Source organism: Oryza sativa, chromosome 10, assembly GCF_034140825.1.
Source record: "Oryza sativa Japonica Group chromosome 10, ASM3414082v1".
Taxonomy (NCBI): Eukaryota; Viridiplantae; Streptophyta; class Magnoliopsida; order Poales; family Poaceae; genus Oryza; species Oryza sativa.
The window spans coordinates 507,825-522,093 of NC_089044.1; the positions used below are offsets into that span (position 1 = coordinate 507,825).

General features: G+C 42.7%; 1 long non-coding RNA gene across 1 annotated transcript; it reads left to right on the top strand.

Moving 5' to 3' along the window:
• Nucleotides 1-10,268: 10,268 nt before the first annotated feature.
• Nucleotides 10,269-12,607, top strand: LOC136353729 (uncharacterized). The gene is made up of 3 exons (XR_010737127.1): nt 10,269-10,397; nt 11,219-11,299; nt 12,431-12,607. It is a non-coding gene; the product is annotated as an uncharacterized lncRNA (long non-coding RNA).
• Nucleotides 12,608-14,269: the final 1,662 nt, after the last annotated feature.

Below are 14,269 nucleotides of genomic sequence, written 5' to 3' on the forward strand. Positions count from 1 at the left end.
AATAAGCACAAAATACTTTTAGTATAGACAAAACAACACTACTATATATGTACAAGGAAATGTTACTAAGAAGAACAGTACATATAACTGCAGCGGACAAATCATATACTATGTATATAGTATATGGTACATGTGAAGGAGGTATATTTATTCCAAAATATATGTACAAAATTGCTTCTTTTTTAGGGTAAAAGAGGTTAAGCATGGAGCGGCAAAGCCTGCAACAGAAAGGTATTTCAATTATTATTGATAATTTAAGAGAACACATAAACATGATATATGGAACAGTGTGTTGAAAAGCACCGCTGGCAATGTAGCGCTAAGCACTTCGGTGTAAACAATATTTCTTGTTTGTGTACCACATGATCCATCGTCATTCTCAATTAATATTTTTAAACCTGATCGGCTTGTTGCTCTTGAAATAGCAACGTATAATTGCCCATGTGTGAAAACAGGTTTTCTAAGATATACACCTACTCGTTGAAGTGTTTGACCTTGGTTTTTATTGATAGTCATTGAATAACAAACACGAACAGGGAATTGTCTTCTTTGTAATGTAAAAGGCCATTTCATTTTGGTAGTACTCAGTGTTATCCGAGGTATGTAAACAGTTTCACCGATGTTTGATCCAGTTAATATGATACATTGAAGAATTCTTTCACCCAAACCTGTAACTAATAATCTTGTTCCATTACATAGCCCAATTGATTGATTCAGATTTCGAAGTAGCATGACCACAGCAGCTTCTTTAAGAATAAGTCTATATGTAGGGAAGTTAGTGGCGTCTATTGAGTTAAGAAACTCAGGTGGATATAGCAAGTCAAAATCTGGTATTTGTTCAGAGCATTTTGATATTGTATCACAACTTGAGTATATTTTTGCATCTCCAGGAAGCAAACCAATAATATAGTCATTTATTTCATCAACTGTTGTATTATTAGGGCAAACAATTGCACGTGAAGCTAGGTATTCAGGATTTTTGTATGATGCAAGGAAATCAGGGTATACTTCGCTGACAATGGCATTTATTTTATCACCATCAGTTATAATGAGTAAATCATCAGGAATTGTGATCCATGTAGGATAGCTTTCACCTTCCTTTGCTATCATTGGTAAAGTGCCATCACCAACAGCCAAAACCCACTGGCTAAAATCATCCATGTCCTTTTTTTCATTTTTAGGTAGCATTGTATTAAGTAATCTCATTTTTATATTCATAGTTAATATTGTCACATGTTTCCATAAGTCTGAGTTTGTGACCGATGCATTGATTATAGCACGACGGGAGCCTTTAGGAACAACTGGCAATATTTGTCTGAAGTCACCACCTAGGACAACAGGTTTTCCTCCAAAAGGTATAATAGAATTCAAAGGGCATGTCTCAGAAAGTATATCACATAATGTGCGGTCTAGTGCTTCAAAGCATCGCCTATGTGTCATTGGAGCTTCATCCCATATGATTAATGCAGTCTCAATTAAAAGCTCAGCAAGCATAGTTCCTCGTTTTACATTGCAAATACCTATTTCATCAATGTCAATTGGTATTTTAAATCGAGAATGAGCTGTTCTGCCTCTAGGTAATAGCAGTGACGCTACGCCCGATGAAGCGACGGCAAGAACAATTTTATTATGTGATCTAAGTTTTGCAATAATAGCATTCCACAGGAATATTTTTCCAGTTCCACCATGGCCACACACAAAGAAAAAACCAGGTTGATTCGCAGCAATACGAGAAGTTATGATGTCGAAAATGTTTTTTTTGATCATTGTTCAATTGGTGTATCAAAGAATTTGCATGCATGCTTAACATAAGTGGATCAAGTGCAAGTTCTTCAATCAATCTATTATTACCAGGAATATGCGGTACAGACGATGGATGTGGCAGGTTAAAATCCTTTATATTACCACCACTATTCGCAAACACATTAGCAAGTTCGTGGAGAAGAAGATTAAGCAAATGGTCAGGTGGAATGATACAATTCGGGTTATCCAATGCTTTTTTTAGTTTGCTATGTATATCATCTATCATATATAACCAATACTTGTTAAACAATGATCGCACATCACTAACAGAGCAGTAAAGAAGTATAGTCACAAAAAGTTGTCTAAGGTGCTGTGAAGATGCAGAGACTATTGCTTCATCGAAAAGTAGATACCATTCATTGTCCCCCTCAAGGAGCCCTCGTGCCTCACATGCTTCTCTAAATGTGGCATAGACAATATTATTAAATGTACGCACATCAACATAACTTTGAGCACCTTTAACAATCATTAACAACATGCGTAGGTAGTAAAGTTCACTAGCAGTTGGATGCACATAATATATTCTACCAATTTTTGCAGCAGGTGTTCGCTGGCACCATACTCTAGATGACGACTCCCATGACCACTCTTTCGGAAATTCACAGTATGTTAATGAACGGGCTTTAGAATATTTTTTGTTAGCTTCAAACCATTCAGTTAACATTGAACGCTTCGTAGCAGGACTTTCAAGCACTGCTCGTAAGTCCGATCCTTTCTCATATCTAACATAGTTTTTCCCAGGTAAGTGGACAACCAATCGTTCAACAGGAGGTACTCTATAGTGTATATCAAATTCAAACAATCGATGAAGTGCCTCACAGGTCGAAACAAATCTTGCATCCATGTATTCTAATATTTCATCACGTGGAGCAAGGTCATGATTCGGTGATGCATTTGTTGTCTTAGCTATTGTTTCGAAGTAGATTTTAGCTCGGTCTTGGCCTTTCATGATATATTTAAATAAATATTTATCAAATTTGATTTGTTACACCACTCAACATTTATGTGTGCCTCGTATTTTTTAAGTAATTTCATGTTATAGGGGACAACAGATCTATTATCCAAGGGAATTCCATTTTTTATAATACATCGTCCATCATTTCTTCGTCTATAAATTGTAAAACCAGCTTCATCAATAATGGTTTCATCTTGAAAATCTTTAGGGTAGTTTTTTTTTAGCATTTATCGTTTTTTATGCAAGGACAACTTTTGTTTGCATCACCACAGGGACCATGCATCATGAACTCGCTAACCAATTCATATCCTAGTCGATCAGTGTCATAATCGGGTATTTCAGCACATATGAAGCCATCTATGATAGATGCTGACACGTCAGCAGTGGGAGCTGCGAGCCAAACCAAGCAATGTATGTGCGGAAGCCCACGTTTCTGGAACTCAACAGTGTAGAGGACTGTAATAACTTAAGAGAGAATACTATGAGTGTGCTATCCTTAATTCAATATATTCTATGGACCAAGAGGGTATAAGAATACCTGCAAGAACTTTACCAAAAGTTCTGCCCTCTCTAATATCAGCTATGAATTCATTAACCTTCATATTAAATACACGAACAATGATATCGGCTCTATCAGATGGTTGTTGACTAGGCTCAAATCGAATCGCTTCAGCAATTTCTTGCCATTTTGAATTACATGTATATGTCACAAAGAGGTCAAGTGATCCATAAACACGGCATATTGTCATTGCATCTTGATAGTTCATCACCATATACCTTCTCCCTCCAGTGAAACTGGCAGGAAGTATGACACGCTTTCCAATTGAATCACCATCAGTGACACCTTTATCAATCGCATCTACGATCCCATCTACAGACTCACCACGTAACTCTTTTTGATGGTTGTCACGTCCCAAAACGACCCTAAAATATATCCTCTAAATTATGCCTAGAATAATTAAAATCCGTGTGAAAGCCTCCAACAATTAAAATGTGCAAAGTTAAAAGTCAAATAATGCTTAGAGGATTTTTGTATATTTCCTAAAAGCCTAAAATACGTAAATAAATTTTAGTGGAATTTTCAGAGCACAAATAATAATTGTTAAGAAATAAACAAAGTTAAAAAAGTTTTATAAAAAGAAAAACCCTAAAAAGTCCCCCTTCCCTCCCTTGGGCCGGCCCGGTCCATCTCTCCCCCCCTCTCCCTCTCTCCTCTCCCCGCGGCCCATCCGGCCTCTCCCCGCGCGCGCGCCGCTGACGGGCGGGCCCGCCCGCCACCCTCGCTGACGGGTGGGGCCCACCCGTCATCCCCTTAATCCCGCCGCTCCCGCCGCCTCCCCCGCGCCCTAGCGCCGCCGCCGCCGCGAATCCCGCCGCCTCCCGCCGTCCCTGCGTGCAATAAAGTGGGGGGAATTACTCCCCGTGATCCCCTCTCCCTTTCCCCCCATTTTTCCCTCTCTCTCTCTCGCGTTCAAACGGGCGGATTTGCCCCCGCAAATCTCGCCGGCGCCATTGATGGCGGCCGGACCTCCCGCGCCGGTTTCCTTCCCCTCCGGCCGCTCTCTCCCCCTTCCAACCCTATTTAAACCCTCCCCGCACCTCCTCCGTCCGTTTCCGCCTCTCGCCGCCCTTCCTCCTCGCTAGATTCGAGCCCGCGACGTCGCTCTCTCTCTCCGCCGTCGCCGCCGAGCTCCGGTCCGCCGCCGTCGTCGCCCCGGACCGCCTCCTACCTCGGCGCCGCCTCCTTCGGCTTCGCCGCATCCTCGCCGACCTCGTCCACCTCTCCGTTTCAGTCGCCGACCGCCGGAACGCCGTCGACCCCGTCGACCCGAGCCGCGCCGCCGCCTCCCTCTGCTCCGACCGCCCCCTCCGTCGCCGTCGTCGCCCCGGGGTGAGCCGTGGACCGTCGCCTCCTTTCCCCCTTCCCTCCCCTCTCTCGGCCGCCGTTCCGCTGCGCCGGTGGTCGCCGGCGGCGACCATCGGGGCGCGGGCGCGCCGCCTCCCACCGACCGCGCCGGCGTGGCCGCCCTCGTGCGCGCCGAGTGGCTGCCGCGTGGGGCCCAGCCGTCAGCAGCCCGCGCCCTCGGGTGCGGCTAACGTGTGGGGCCCACGGCGCCGGCCGGTGCGAGCCGGGTGCGCCCGGTCCACCGTGAACCGTGAGGCTGCCGCGTGGGCCCCACTCCCGTGGACCCGGTCCGCGCGCCCCTCCCCCTCGGCTGACGCAATAAACCCTTTTTAAATTAAAATTTAAATGAAGAAATTCGCAAATATTCATTTAAAGAGCATATAAACTTCAAATGGCCATAACTTGGCCATTTGAACTCGAAATTGGACCGTTCAAGTCTCTAATTTTTCCTTAAGAAGTCAAGAACCCATTTTTGTACTTTGTTCCTGCTTGTTATATGGAGTTTATTAGAGTAAAAGCCTTTTCTTTTCCATTGGTTGTGTAGACGCTGCAGCTTCGGAAGATCCACTCTTCGTGGAGGTTGAAGCCGACGTTTGGGAAAGCGAGCAAGGCAAGTCACATCATCCTTGAGCATATTGAATCCCAGTTTATAAAATTATTTTGATTTAAATTATTGCATTATCACTTTACTTAAATTCCCGCGTTATCACTGTTTTATTTAGCCATACCTATTTACCTTTGTTATGACCTTATTATTATTGTTATTGATATTATTACCTTGTTCACCCTAGATTAAACAAAACCCCAACTAGTGGACACTCTACTCATGGTACCACTAGTATGATGTTAGGTAGATGCTTCGCTGGTTAATTAGGCAACATTAGGTGGTTTTACAACTCTAGACTTTGGGAATATTCTCATCACCTGGACACTATGAAATGGATGGATTATTGTGGAATTGGATTCACACCTCCCCCTCTATTCAAAACCCTCAAAATGGTTTTAGGCTGGGCTCGGGGTGCATGGTTTTGATAGTAGCACCTCGGCCATATAAGGACCGGTCTTCGGGCCTCTGTTGCAAAGCACTACCGTACTTCCACATGTCTAGTGGGTAAGGCTTAGTTTGTGGCTCAGTCTGGTTATAAACAAAAGTACACGGATGGAGATGGACGAAGTCGGGGGTCGATGGACATCTCTAGGACAAATGAAGGCTACACGAGCTGCGGCCCGGTAGTCGAGATGTCATGGCACAGGGCCGGTGTCCTGCTGCTAGGGGCTCAGTCCTGCCTACCTGTCCCGGGGGTTCCGGCCGTAGGTGGGGTTGGGTTGGTACTCTTGTCTATGGCTAGGATGGGTTGGAAACTATGTCACGTCTTCCGTCCGTATACCGTGGTGGTATGTGGCACGTGGTTACATGTGAGGAAGATGTGTCTTGTGGGTAAAGATGTACACCTCTGATCAGAGTATAATCTATTCGAATAGCCGCGCCCTTGGTTATGGGCAAGCCGAGCAATGTACCCAAGTTAGTGTTTTTAATTCTTAAAACCTGCTTAACAACTAAAATGTGGAATGGTTGGCCTGGGTTGGCTTGGGACGAGCTGGGACCCAGGGTCGGGTTGCCAGTTCGGTCTGAATCATCGTAGGCCTTGGGTTAAGGCAGGTTCGTGTGGGTTCACGGCCTTGATTAATAATATTGTATAGCTCTAGGACTGTATTTACAAAATAGCTTTGAGCAACTAAGTGTCTTTTAATGCTGTTTACTGCAAACCCTAACCCTTTATATTTTAACCCCCTTGTACTCCCTTGCATTGATTCTGCACTTATGGGTGTGTCTTGTTGAGTACGGTGGTTGTACTCAGTCTTGCTCAATTTTGCCCAAACCCAAAAGAGGAGCCCCTGGAAGATGAAGGCTTTGGTGTCTAGCTCATGCCTGCCGTCAAGCGCCTGTGGTCGTCGCCCTAGTCTTCCGCTGTTTTTCGTTTGTCTTCTTGTGTGCTGGGTCTTCGCTGCCCATGTAATAAATTAATTAATTACGCTTCCGCTTGTTAAACTCTGAATTGTATCAACTTTTGGTGTACCTTGCCTCTTGGGACAAGGAATAATGCACGCACGTAAGGAACGCCCGTTGGGTTATTTCCGGTCGTGACAATGGTCAATGAAAAATTGTAGTCTATTAGCTTCAATTGTAGAAAATATATCAACATCAATTTGATCACTTAATCGACCATAACATGTCAAAGGATTTGGTTCATTTAGTCTATAGTGCATCATATATCTATAATATTCTGGCATTGTGACGTATTTTCTTCCAACTCCGTCATAATTATTATATTTAATGCCAAGATGGAATCCGCGTTCACCATATGGGAATAATAAAGGGTACTGCAAGGCCATATAAGATGGGTGCAATGGAGAAATCTGGTGCAGTCCATGGTTTTTATCATACACAAGCATATCAAATTTGTATTCTTTTGCAGAAAATTCACCTACTATTATTCCACGATTTCACCACTTGTTGGTAGGTTATACTGAACATCGTCTTTTGCGTTGCAACCTAAACGGCGAAGGGTTATTTGCTGATCACCATGTTCAGAAAGACGTTCTTTAGCATATCTGAAGTTTTGGACAAGGGCATTCTCAGCATCAAACATCAATGACAGGGCAGCAAGTATTTCAGAATCTGCTTTATCTACATTATCACCATCATTTTCAAATATATTTAGCCTGTTTTGTATTTCATTTTCTGAATCATAGATGTATAATTGAGCGAATTTCGGAGGTGAACCACGAGATCGCACAAGAGTACCAATTCGGTGGTGCACAACTCCATTGATCTTGAAAACATAAGGTGCATTCCCAGTATTAATCGATTTGTCAACAGTAGCACCCATTGAAGTGAAAACAAACATTGAGTTATATAATCGTATTTGTCTCAAAAATCTTTTTGATCGTGCATCACCATTAAAGTTTAATAATGTTGCAAGTGGTTCAGGAGGAGGACGTAACTTAGGTAATTGTATTTGACCACCTTTGCAACATAGATTGTAAACTATTTTTCTTTTCGTGATAGCAGAAGTGCTTTTGACTCTTTCTTGGTACCAAAACATGGCACCACAATATGGGCATTCATATGTTGGAGGACCGTAGTATGATCTGTCTGGGTACAATGCTGCAATGCGTGTATTGAAGAATGTCAGAAAGTTTTTTTTCGGAACAAAAATAGTATAGTTTGTATTTAGTATAGTGTGCAAACCCTTTAGTGATAGAATATATTCTTTATCGGCCCGTGATGAACTACCGATGCTCTTAGTGTTGATAGCTGCAGTGTACAAATATAGGGGAAATGATGAACCCAGATACGAAGAATAACACGATCCACATCTAAGAAAATTGAAATAGCATACCATGTCTACGGCCTTCAGTCGGCGACGAAGGTATTTTTGAACGCAAGAAGCAACGCCTTTGTCTATTTAATTTAGTCAATTCAGGTGTAAAATCCATGAGTGATCTCTTACGGTCACTTTGTTCACTCGCTTGATTTGGTATGATTATAGCATGTTCTATATGCATCGCAGGTTGCCGAGAAAGAATATTTGCAACTCGTCTTTGCCGGCTAGCACGAACTCTGCGTACTCTATTGGTACTTTCTTCATTCATTTGTGAAAACATTTCACACATACAGATTGAAGGAATTGAGGGAAAAAAATACAGGCCCCAACTTAAATCAAGAGATAAAATAACACATGGTCCGTTGTTCCATATTACATTATAGATGTTCATGATATTAAGTTAAGCATAGCTGCAGTCTTGCAAAAGGGCCTATATGGATTTAAAGTACGTACACATAGGAACAATAAAAAAACTACAATGATATGAATCCGAGCTTACTATTGTCAATAAAATAACTAAACTATATTGAACAACATGCGCAAGTGATATCGTTAGAAAGTGATTGTCTGTATGATCGGCATGATTTAAACCGTCAAATACAACCTAGAAGCAGATTAAAGGGCAGATCATCCTAACTTTCTGTGCACTACCATTGACTGAAAACTATAATCGTGCACTACAAAATCATATAGTCAGTAGCTACAGGCTCGTGCGTAGTTTCAATGAGATCTGTCGTTTCACCAAAAAAAATAATGGCTACAACTCAACTGGGACAACAATGGATGGAACAAGTAGTTCTATGGCTACAAGCAACCTATCATCATAATGAAATTCCCAAAGAAAAGAAGGGGTCAGAAGCATGAGCTGTCGTACAGCAATATTCAGTAGGGAAACATGAGAGACATCTATGGCTAACTACAAAGGAAGAAAGATGGCCATGGAAAGTTGGAAACATAAGCTTTGACCATATATCTAATGACGAAATACCGAGGAGAAGGTAAGAAGTATGTATATATAAGAAGGCGACATACTATCATCGCAAGATAAAGTTGAGAAGAAAGCTATGCACACCCATCGACTTAACAGATAGTAAAAGGAACAAATTGGTCGTTATAACAATTGTGACAATTGTAACTTGTAGCGTCTCTCTTTTGCTACTAATACCCAAAACTATAGGGGGAAGAAGGGATCACTTTCAATATATGCACACAGCACAGAACCATCTAATTATATAAAAAAATGACAAAGCTAGGGAGGAACTGCAGTTGCACACACATAAACTTACTGGGGCACACATATACCATATAATATCATGCAAAGAATTAAACAACCAGAGAAATATAGTAATGTATAACAATAAAGAAGAAGAAAATACCTTCAGCACAAAGGCAGACCGAACTGACAGGAAGGGGAAAAGGCAGGGAAACAAGAGCAATATCAACCCCTAATTAAACAATAGACTGAAACAGCAAGCTTCGCAGCAAGGAAAGTTAACCAACACTATCTTGAGCGAATAAACAACCAGAGCTGCATGGTACAAACATCATGGTTAGACACTAGCAAGTTTAAATCTAACGCGTAACAGTAGAAGAACTCCTCAGAGAAATGCCAGACTGAACAGAAGGATGAACTGAAATTACCTGCCAAGTATTTTGTCACATCCTGATTTTCGTCTTAGGATTTATAAATTATTTAATAAATCATTATTAGAATTTATATTAAATGTTCATTAATTTACAAGTGAAGTTAAATGTGAGAAATAAAATTTCCTAAATATAAAGCATGGCTGGATTTAATTTTTATTAAATTCTCCATGGTTAATTATACTCTCTGGAATTTTCTCGGATTTTTCGGAGCTCAATTCCTAATTTTAATCATACAAAGAACATTTCAGTAATTATCCACATATTAAATTAATCATTAAATGGTCTGATTATAATTTTTTTAAATACTTTGAGGGTCCAAGTATTTTCAAGATTTTTCTTGAAATTATTTGAGGAATAGAAGTATTTTTAACAATTCAAAGATCATTTCAGTGATTAATTTAATTAGAAAAGTAATTAAAATTCACCTTTTCCTTTTCGGGCCGAATTAGGAAAAGTCCTCTCACTCTCGGCCCAGTCTCCTCTCATCCTGCAGTCCTTTCCCTCTCTTTCCCCAAGTCTGCTTTTTGTCCCTCCTTTAATCAGTCCTTGGAAGTGGAAGCCCAGGAGAAGTCTGTTTTAGATCCCCTCGCTACAGTACCTTCTTCTTCCTCCAGCCGGCCGGCTGCCAAGCCCGAGCCGCCGCCTCTCTCCGCCAAATCCGCCTCAATCGGTCGCCCTCGAGTCCGATTGCTTGAGGGTAAATCATCTCCTCCTTATCCTCTTCCTTTCCCCTAAGGTTTCGGAGATCAAATTTGCCCGGATAAACCAAATCGAATTCGTTTTGAGTTTATCTCTCCAAACTAACCCTAGTTTTTCCCGGCTTGATTTCTCGCGGTTGGAGTCCGATCTCTTCAATACAAGCCTATAAATAGCATCTCCTTGGCGTCCCCTTTCGTTTGCCCCAACTCCAGAGTTCCCTCGTCGCTCGTAGCGCCGCCGCCGCGTCGTCTTAGTCGCCGCCGCTGCCGGCCGTCGTGCAGCCGCGTCGCGCCGCCGCCAGCGCCGTGGCCGACGCCTCTTTTCGCCGCCGTTGGGTGCGCACGGAGGAGGAGCATCCTGGCCGCCCCTTCGCAGCCGCCGAAGACCGCCGGAGCGCTGCCGTCGACGTCGACCCGAGCCGTGCCGCCGCTAGAGCTCGCCGCCGGCCACCATTCGTCGTCGTCCATCGCGTTTGCTAGTACCGGTGAGTTCGCGTCGTCGTCCTCTACGTGTAGATGCCTTTAGATAGCCCTGCCGACCTCTCTATCGCCGGCGAGGTCGTCGCCGGTGTCGTGCCGGCGATGATGACGTCAGCATGACGTCATATTTCCTTTTTCCAGTTTTTTTTCCAGATGCAAATAGATTAAAACTTCAGAAATTCATAACTAATTCATCGTAACTCCAATTCAAGTGGTTCAAGTTGCTAAATTTTTCTAAAATCGAGATCTACATGTTAAAAATATCCACATATACTATTTATGCTTGTTTTTTACTGTTTATTTGGTTTTTATTAGTCTTTTTCTTCGTTTTGCGTGTTAGCTTGTTGTTTCCGTCGTTGCGAAGGTTCGTGAGTGCGTCGGAAGTGTTCAAGAAGATTAATTGAAGACCGATTATTGCAAGGCAAGTCACAAAGATCCTAAACACAATCCTTTGAGCATGTTGATCCTATATTTAAATTCTCTATTTATTTCAACTGTGTATTTATTTTCGAATGTCACCGGATGGTGTGAACCTATTCCTTTGTTATGGCCAATTTGCATTGAATGCCCTATTCCTTGATACCTTGGGTAATAAATTGATTAGCTTGAACCTTATGTATTGGTTTGGTTCAGCTAAATGTTATATATATAATTACTTAGCCATGCTTAGAAACATTAGCTCACTAATGGGATGAATCATATATACTACATTATTATTTATGGTTATATTTAATGTAGCTCACGATGGTTAATCGTGTTATGATAATTAACTGATAATTAAAACTTGTCAATGGTGGGTTGTGAGCACATGGTTGTGAAGGTCGTGCTCATGGCAATTAAGGACCGGTTCGCGAGCTACTATTGTGAAACATTAACCGTACCAACCAAAAGCCAGCGTGGGCAACGGCCTTATCTTTTATATAGCATGATTCATTACGGGGTGCTAGACTGAGAAGCGGCGAGAAGTTCGTGGGGGTCGCTGGGGAGTCCATTGCCTCTGGTTTTGAGGGGGAGATTATGATCCAGGAATGGTGCACTGTGGTGAGTTGTGTTGTGCGAAGGGTATTGTCACGATTTCCCCCTTTGAAGTGCCGTGGTGGTACTTCGGGGCATGGCAACATGTGTGGAATCGTGCCTTGTGGGTACAGTGGTACACCTCTAGCCAGAGTAAAACTATTCGAATAGCCGTGCCCGCGGTTATGGGCGGGTTGAGCAATGTTTTTCGTGATTAGTCTCACACCTCTCAAATAATTATTGATGCAATAACTGGTAATAATTTGTTTAGCTCCTAGTTTGGAGTTAGATCTGTACAGCCGGGTATGGTTGTTCAGGATGGTTGGGCCTGTGCAGCATTGGGGTGCTGTTCAGTGTTGATTAAAATTGATGATTAATTACTCTACTATTTTACTTCTCTTAAATGTTTGCTAAATGCTGCTTTTGCAAATGAGCCTATATTATGCCATCCTTTGGTATCCTTGTGCACTTGCATATTTGCTGTGTGGCTTGTTGAGTATGTCATATGCTCATTCTTGCAATAATCAATCAACCTCAGTTGAAGAAAAAGGATCCAGAAGGAGAAGACGTTTGGCTTATACCCCAGTTGAGCTGCCTGTGGGAGTGGAGCTGAAGCCATCGCTAGACCGTTATTCCGCTGCTGTTTTCTTTTCTTTTGTAAGTATGTAACGTTATTATTATGATGGATTTGTATATTGAATTGTCAGTTTGTGTACTTCGGCTAATTCCTGGATGAGAGTTTTATGCACAAATAAGTTCGAAAATTACTAGTGAATTTTCGGGCGTGACATATTTCCAGCAGCTCTTGCACGTCTAACTAAAAGTAATTAAGAACCTTTGAAGCTCCGATGCAACCCATGCAGATCTTCTCCCCTAACAAAATGGAAAGATCAAAGCAAATCAATAAGCAATCAAGATTGAACACCATCGAAAGGAAGAGCAGCAATGAATCTTAATTTTTGAGGATTTTACTTTAAAAAAATATGCTCCAATAGATTTCCTATTCAGATGCTAAACTTGTGGAGTTTCTATCCTGTAATATTCGCTCTCAATACTGAGGCTGAGTGAGGGCTCCTCTCCTATTCCCAATCCTACGCTCCCGCGTCTTCTCAGCCTGCGAGGAGTGAAAAATCATCTTTTTCGCGTGGCTATGTCAAGGCGTCTCCAACCACCGCCGCTGACTCGATCTGGTCAGATCGAGCGCCCTCCGTCCAGGTCTCCACTGCTAGCATGGAGCCTCATCTCGTCGGCCCTCTCATCCATGTCCACTGGGCCTGCGCCGATCTGGACCCACCTTTTTCCCTAACGTCACGCTAGCCTCCTCCGCCTCGTCTCTTGATTTTCACCGCCGCCTGGGCTGCTACTACCTTCGTCTGCAGGCCTTCACCCCGCCGCCGAGGGGACGGCGCCTCCTCGCCGTCGGCCGGGGAACACGCCTTCTTCCTCGTCACTACTGGTCGAGACCCACCGCATACAGTCGTCACCATCAAATTGACTCCGCCGCCAGCAACCATGTCCCCTTCGCTGCCTCACTCCTAGTGGCAAGCACTCCAGGCTAGACACCTCAAGCGAACAGGCCTCCTGCCGTCCTGCCTCGTTGGTTCCTATGCTATGAGACCTTTTCTTTCTCTGTTTATCTGGTAGGAATGAGGAGGAAGAGAGGGTCTAGCAGCCTAGCAGGGTGAGAACTGAGAAGGGGTTGACCTGTTTGTGTGGTTATGCTAGCTTGGAACCTCCTATGCGTTGGACATATATCAAAGTATTGGTACTGTATCATTTTTTTTCTTGCTCAGAGAGAATTAAGTCACCCATGGTCTCACTCTCATGGACCTCTACACGTCAACAACATCATCGGCACGCAGCAGGACAAATAAGTTGATTTCTTTTGGTAGCTTTACATCGGACTCACTTTTTTGTTTTAGGGATTTAATTTTACCTAATCTTTTGGAGGAATAAAAAATTTTACACATTAAATTTCATTTAGGATTCCCAAGATTATTTTTTTGGATGGAATATAGAAAAAACTTTTGGTGATGCATATGTGCAAGAATGAAAGAATACATATCGAACCAACTTTTACCTTGCCATGATGGATGGACGATTAAGTAGAGGCAAAATGGATAGAGCTTTGGCAGGAAATAAACGGAGAACAACAAATGTGAAGAAACCGATGAGACTGGAAAAGCGAAAGGGAAGGGAAAAAATGAAAAGCAAAGCAACAATTTTGTAGTGCTGTGGAGCAAGGGGAAAAAAATTAATTCAGACCCTACAAATTTACATCCACCAATAAGCAACAAGCACCTAAGCGTCTAATGGCAGACCGGCCCATCAATCAACCAAACAGCTGTGTCTACTCAATTGTAGCACCGAATAAAAT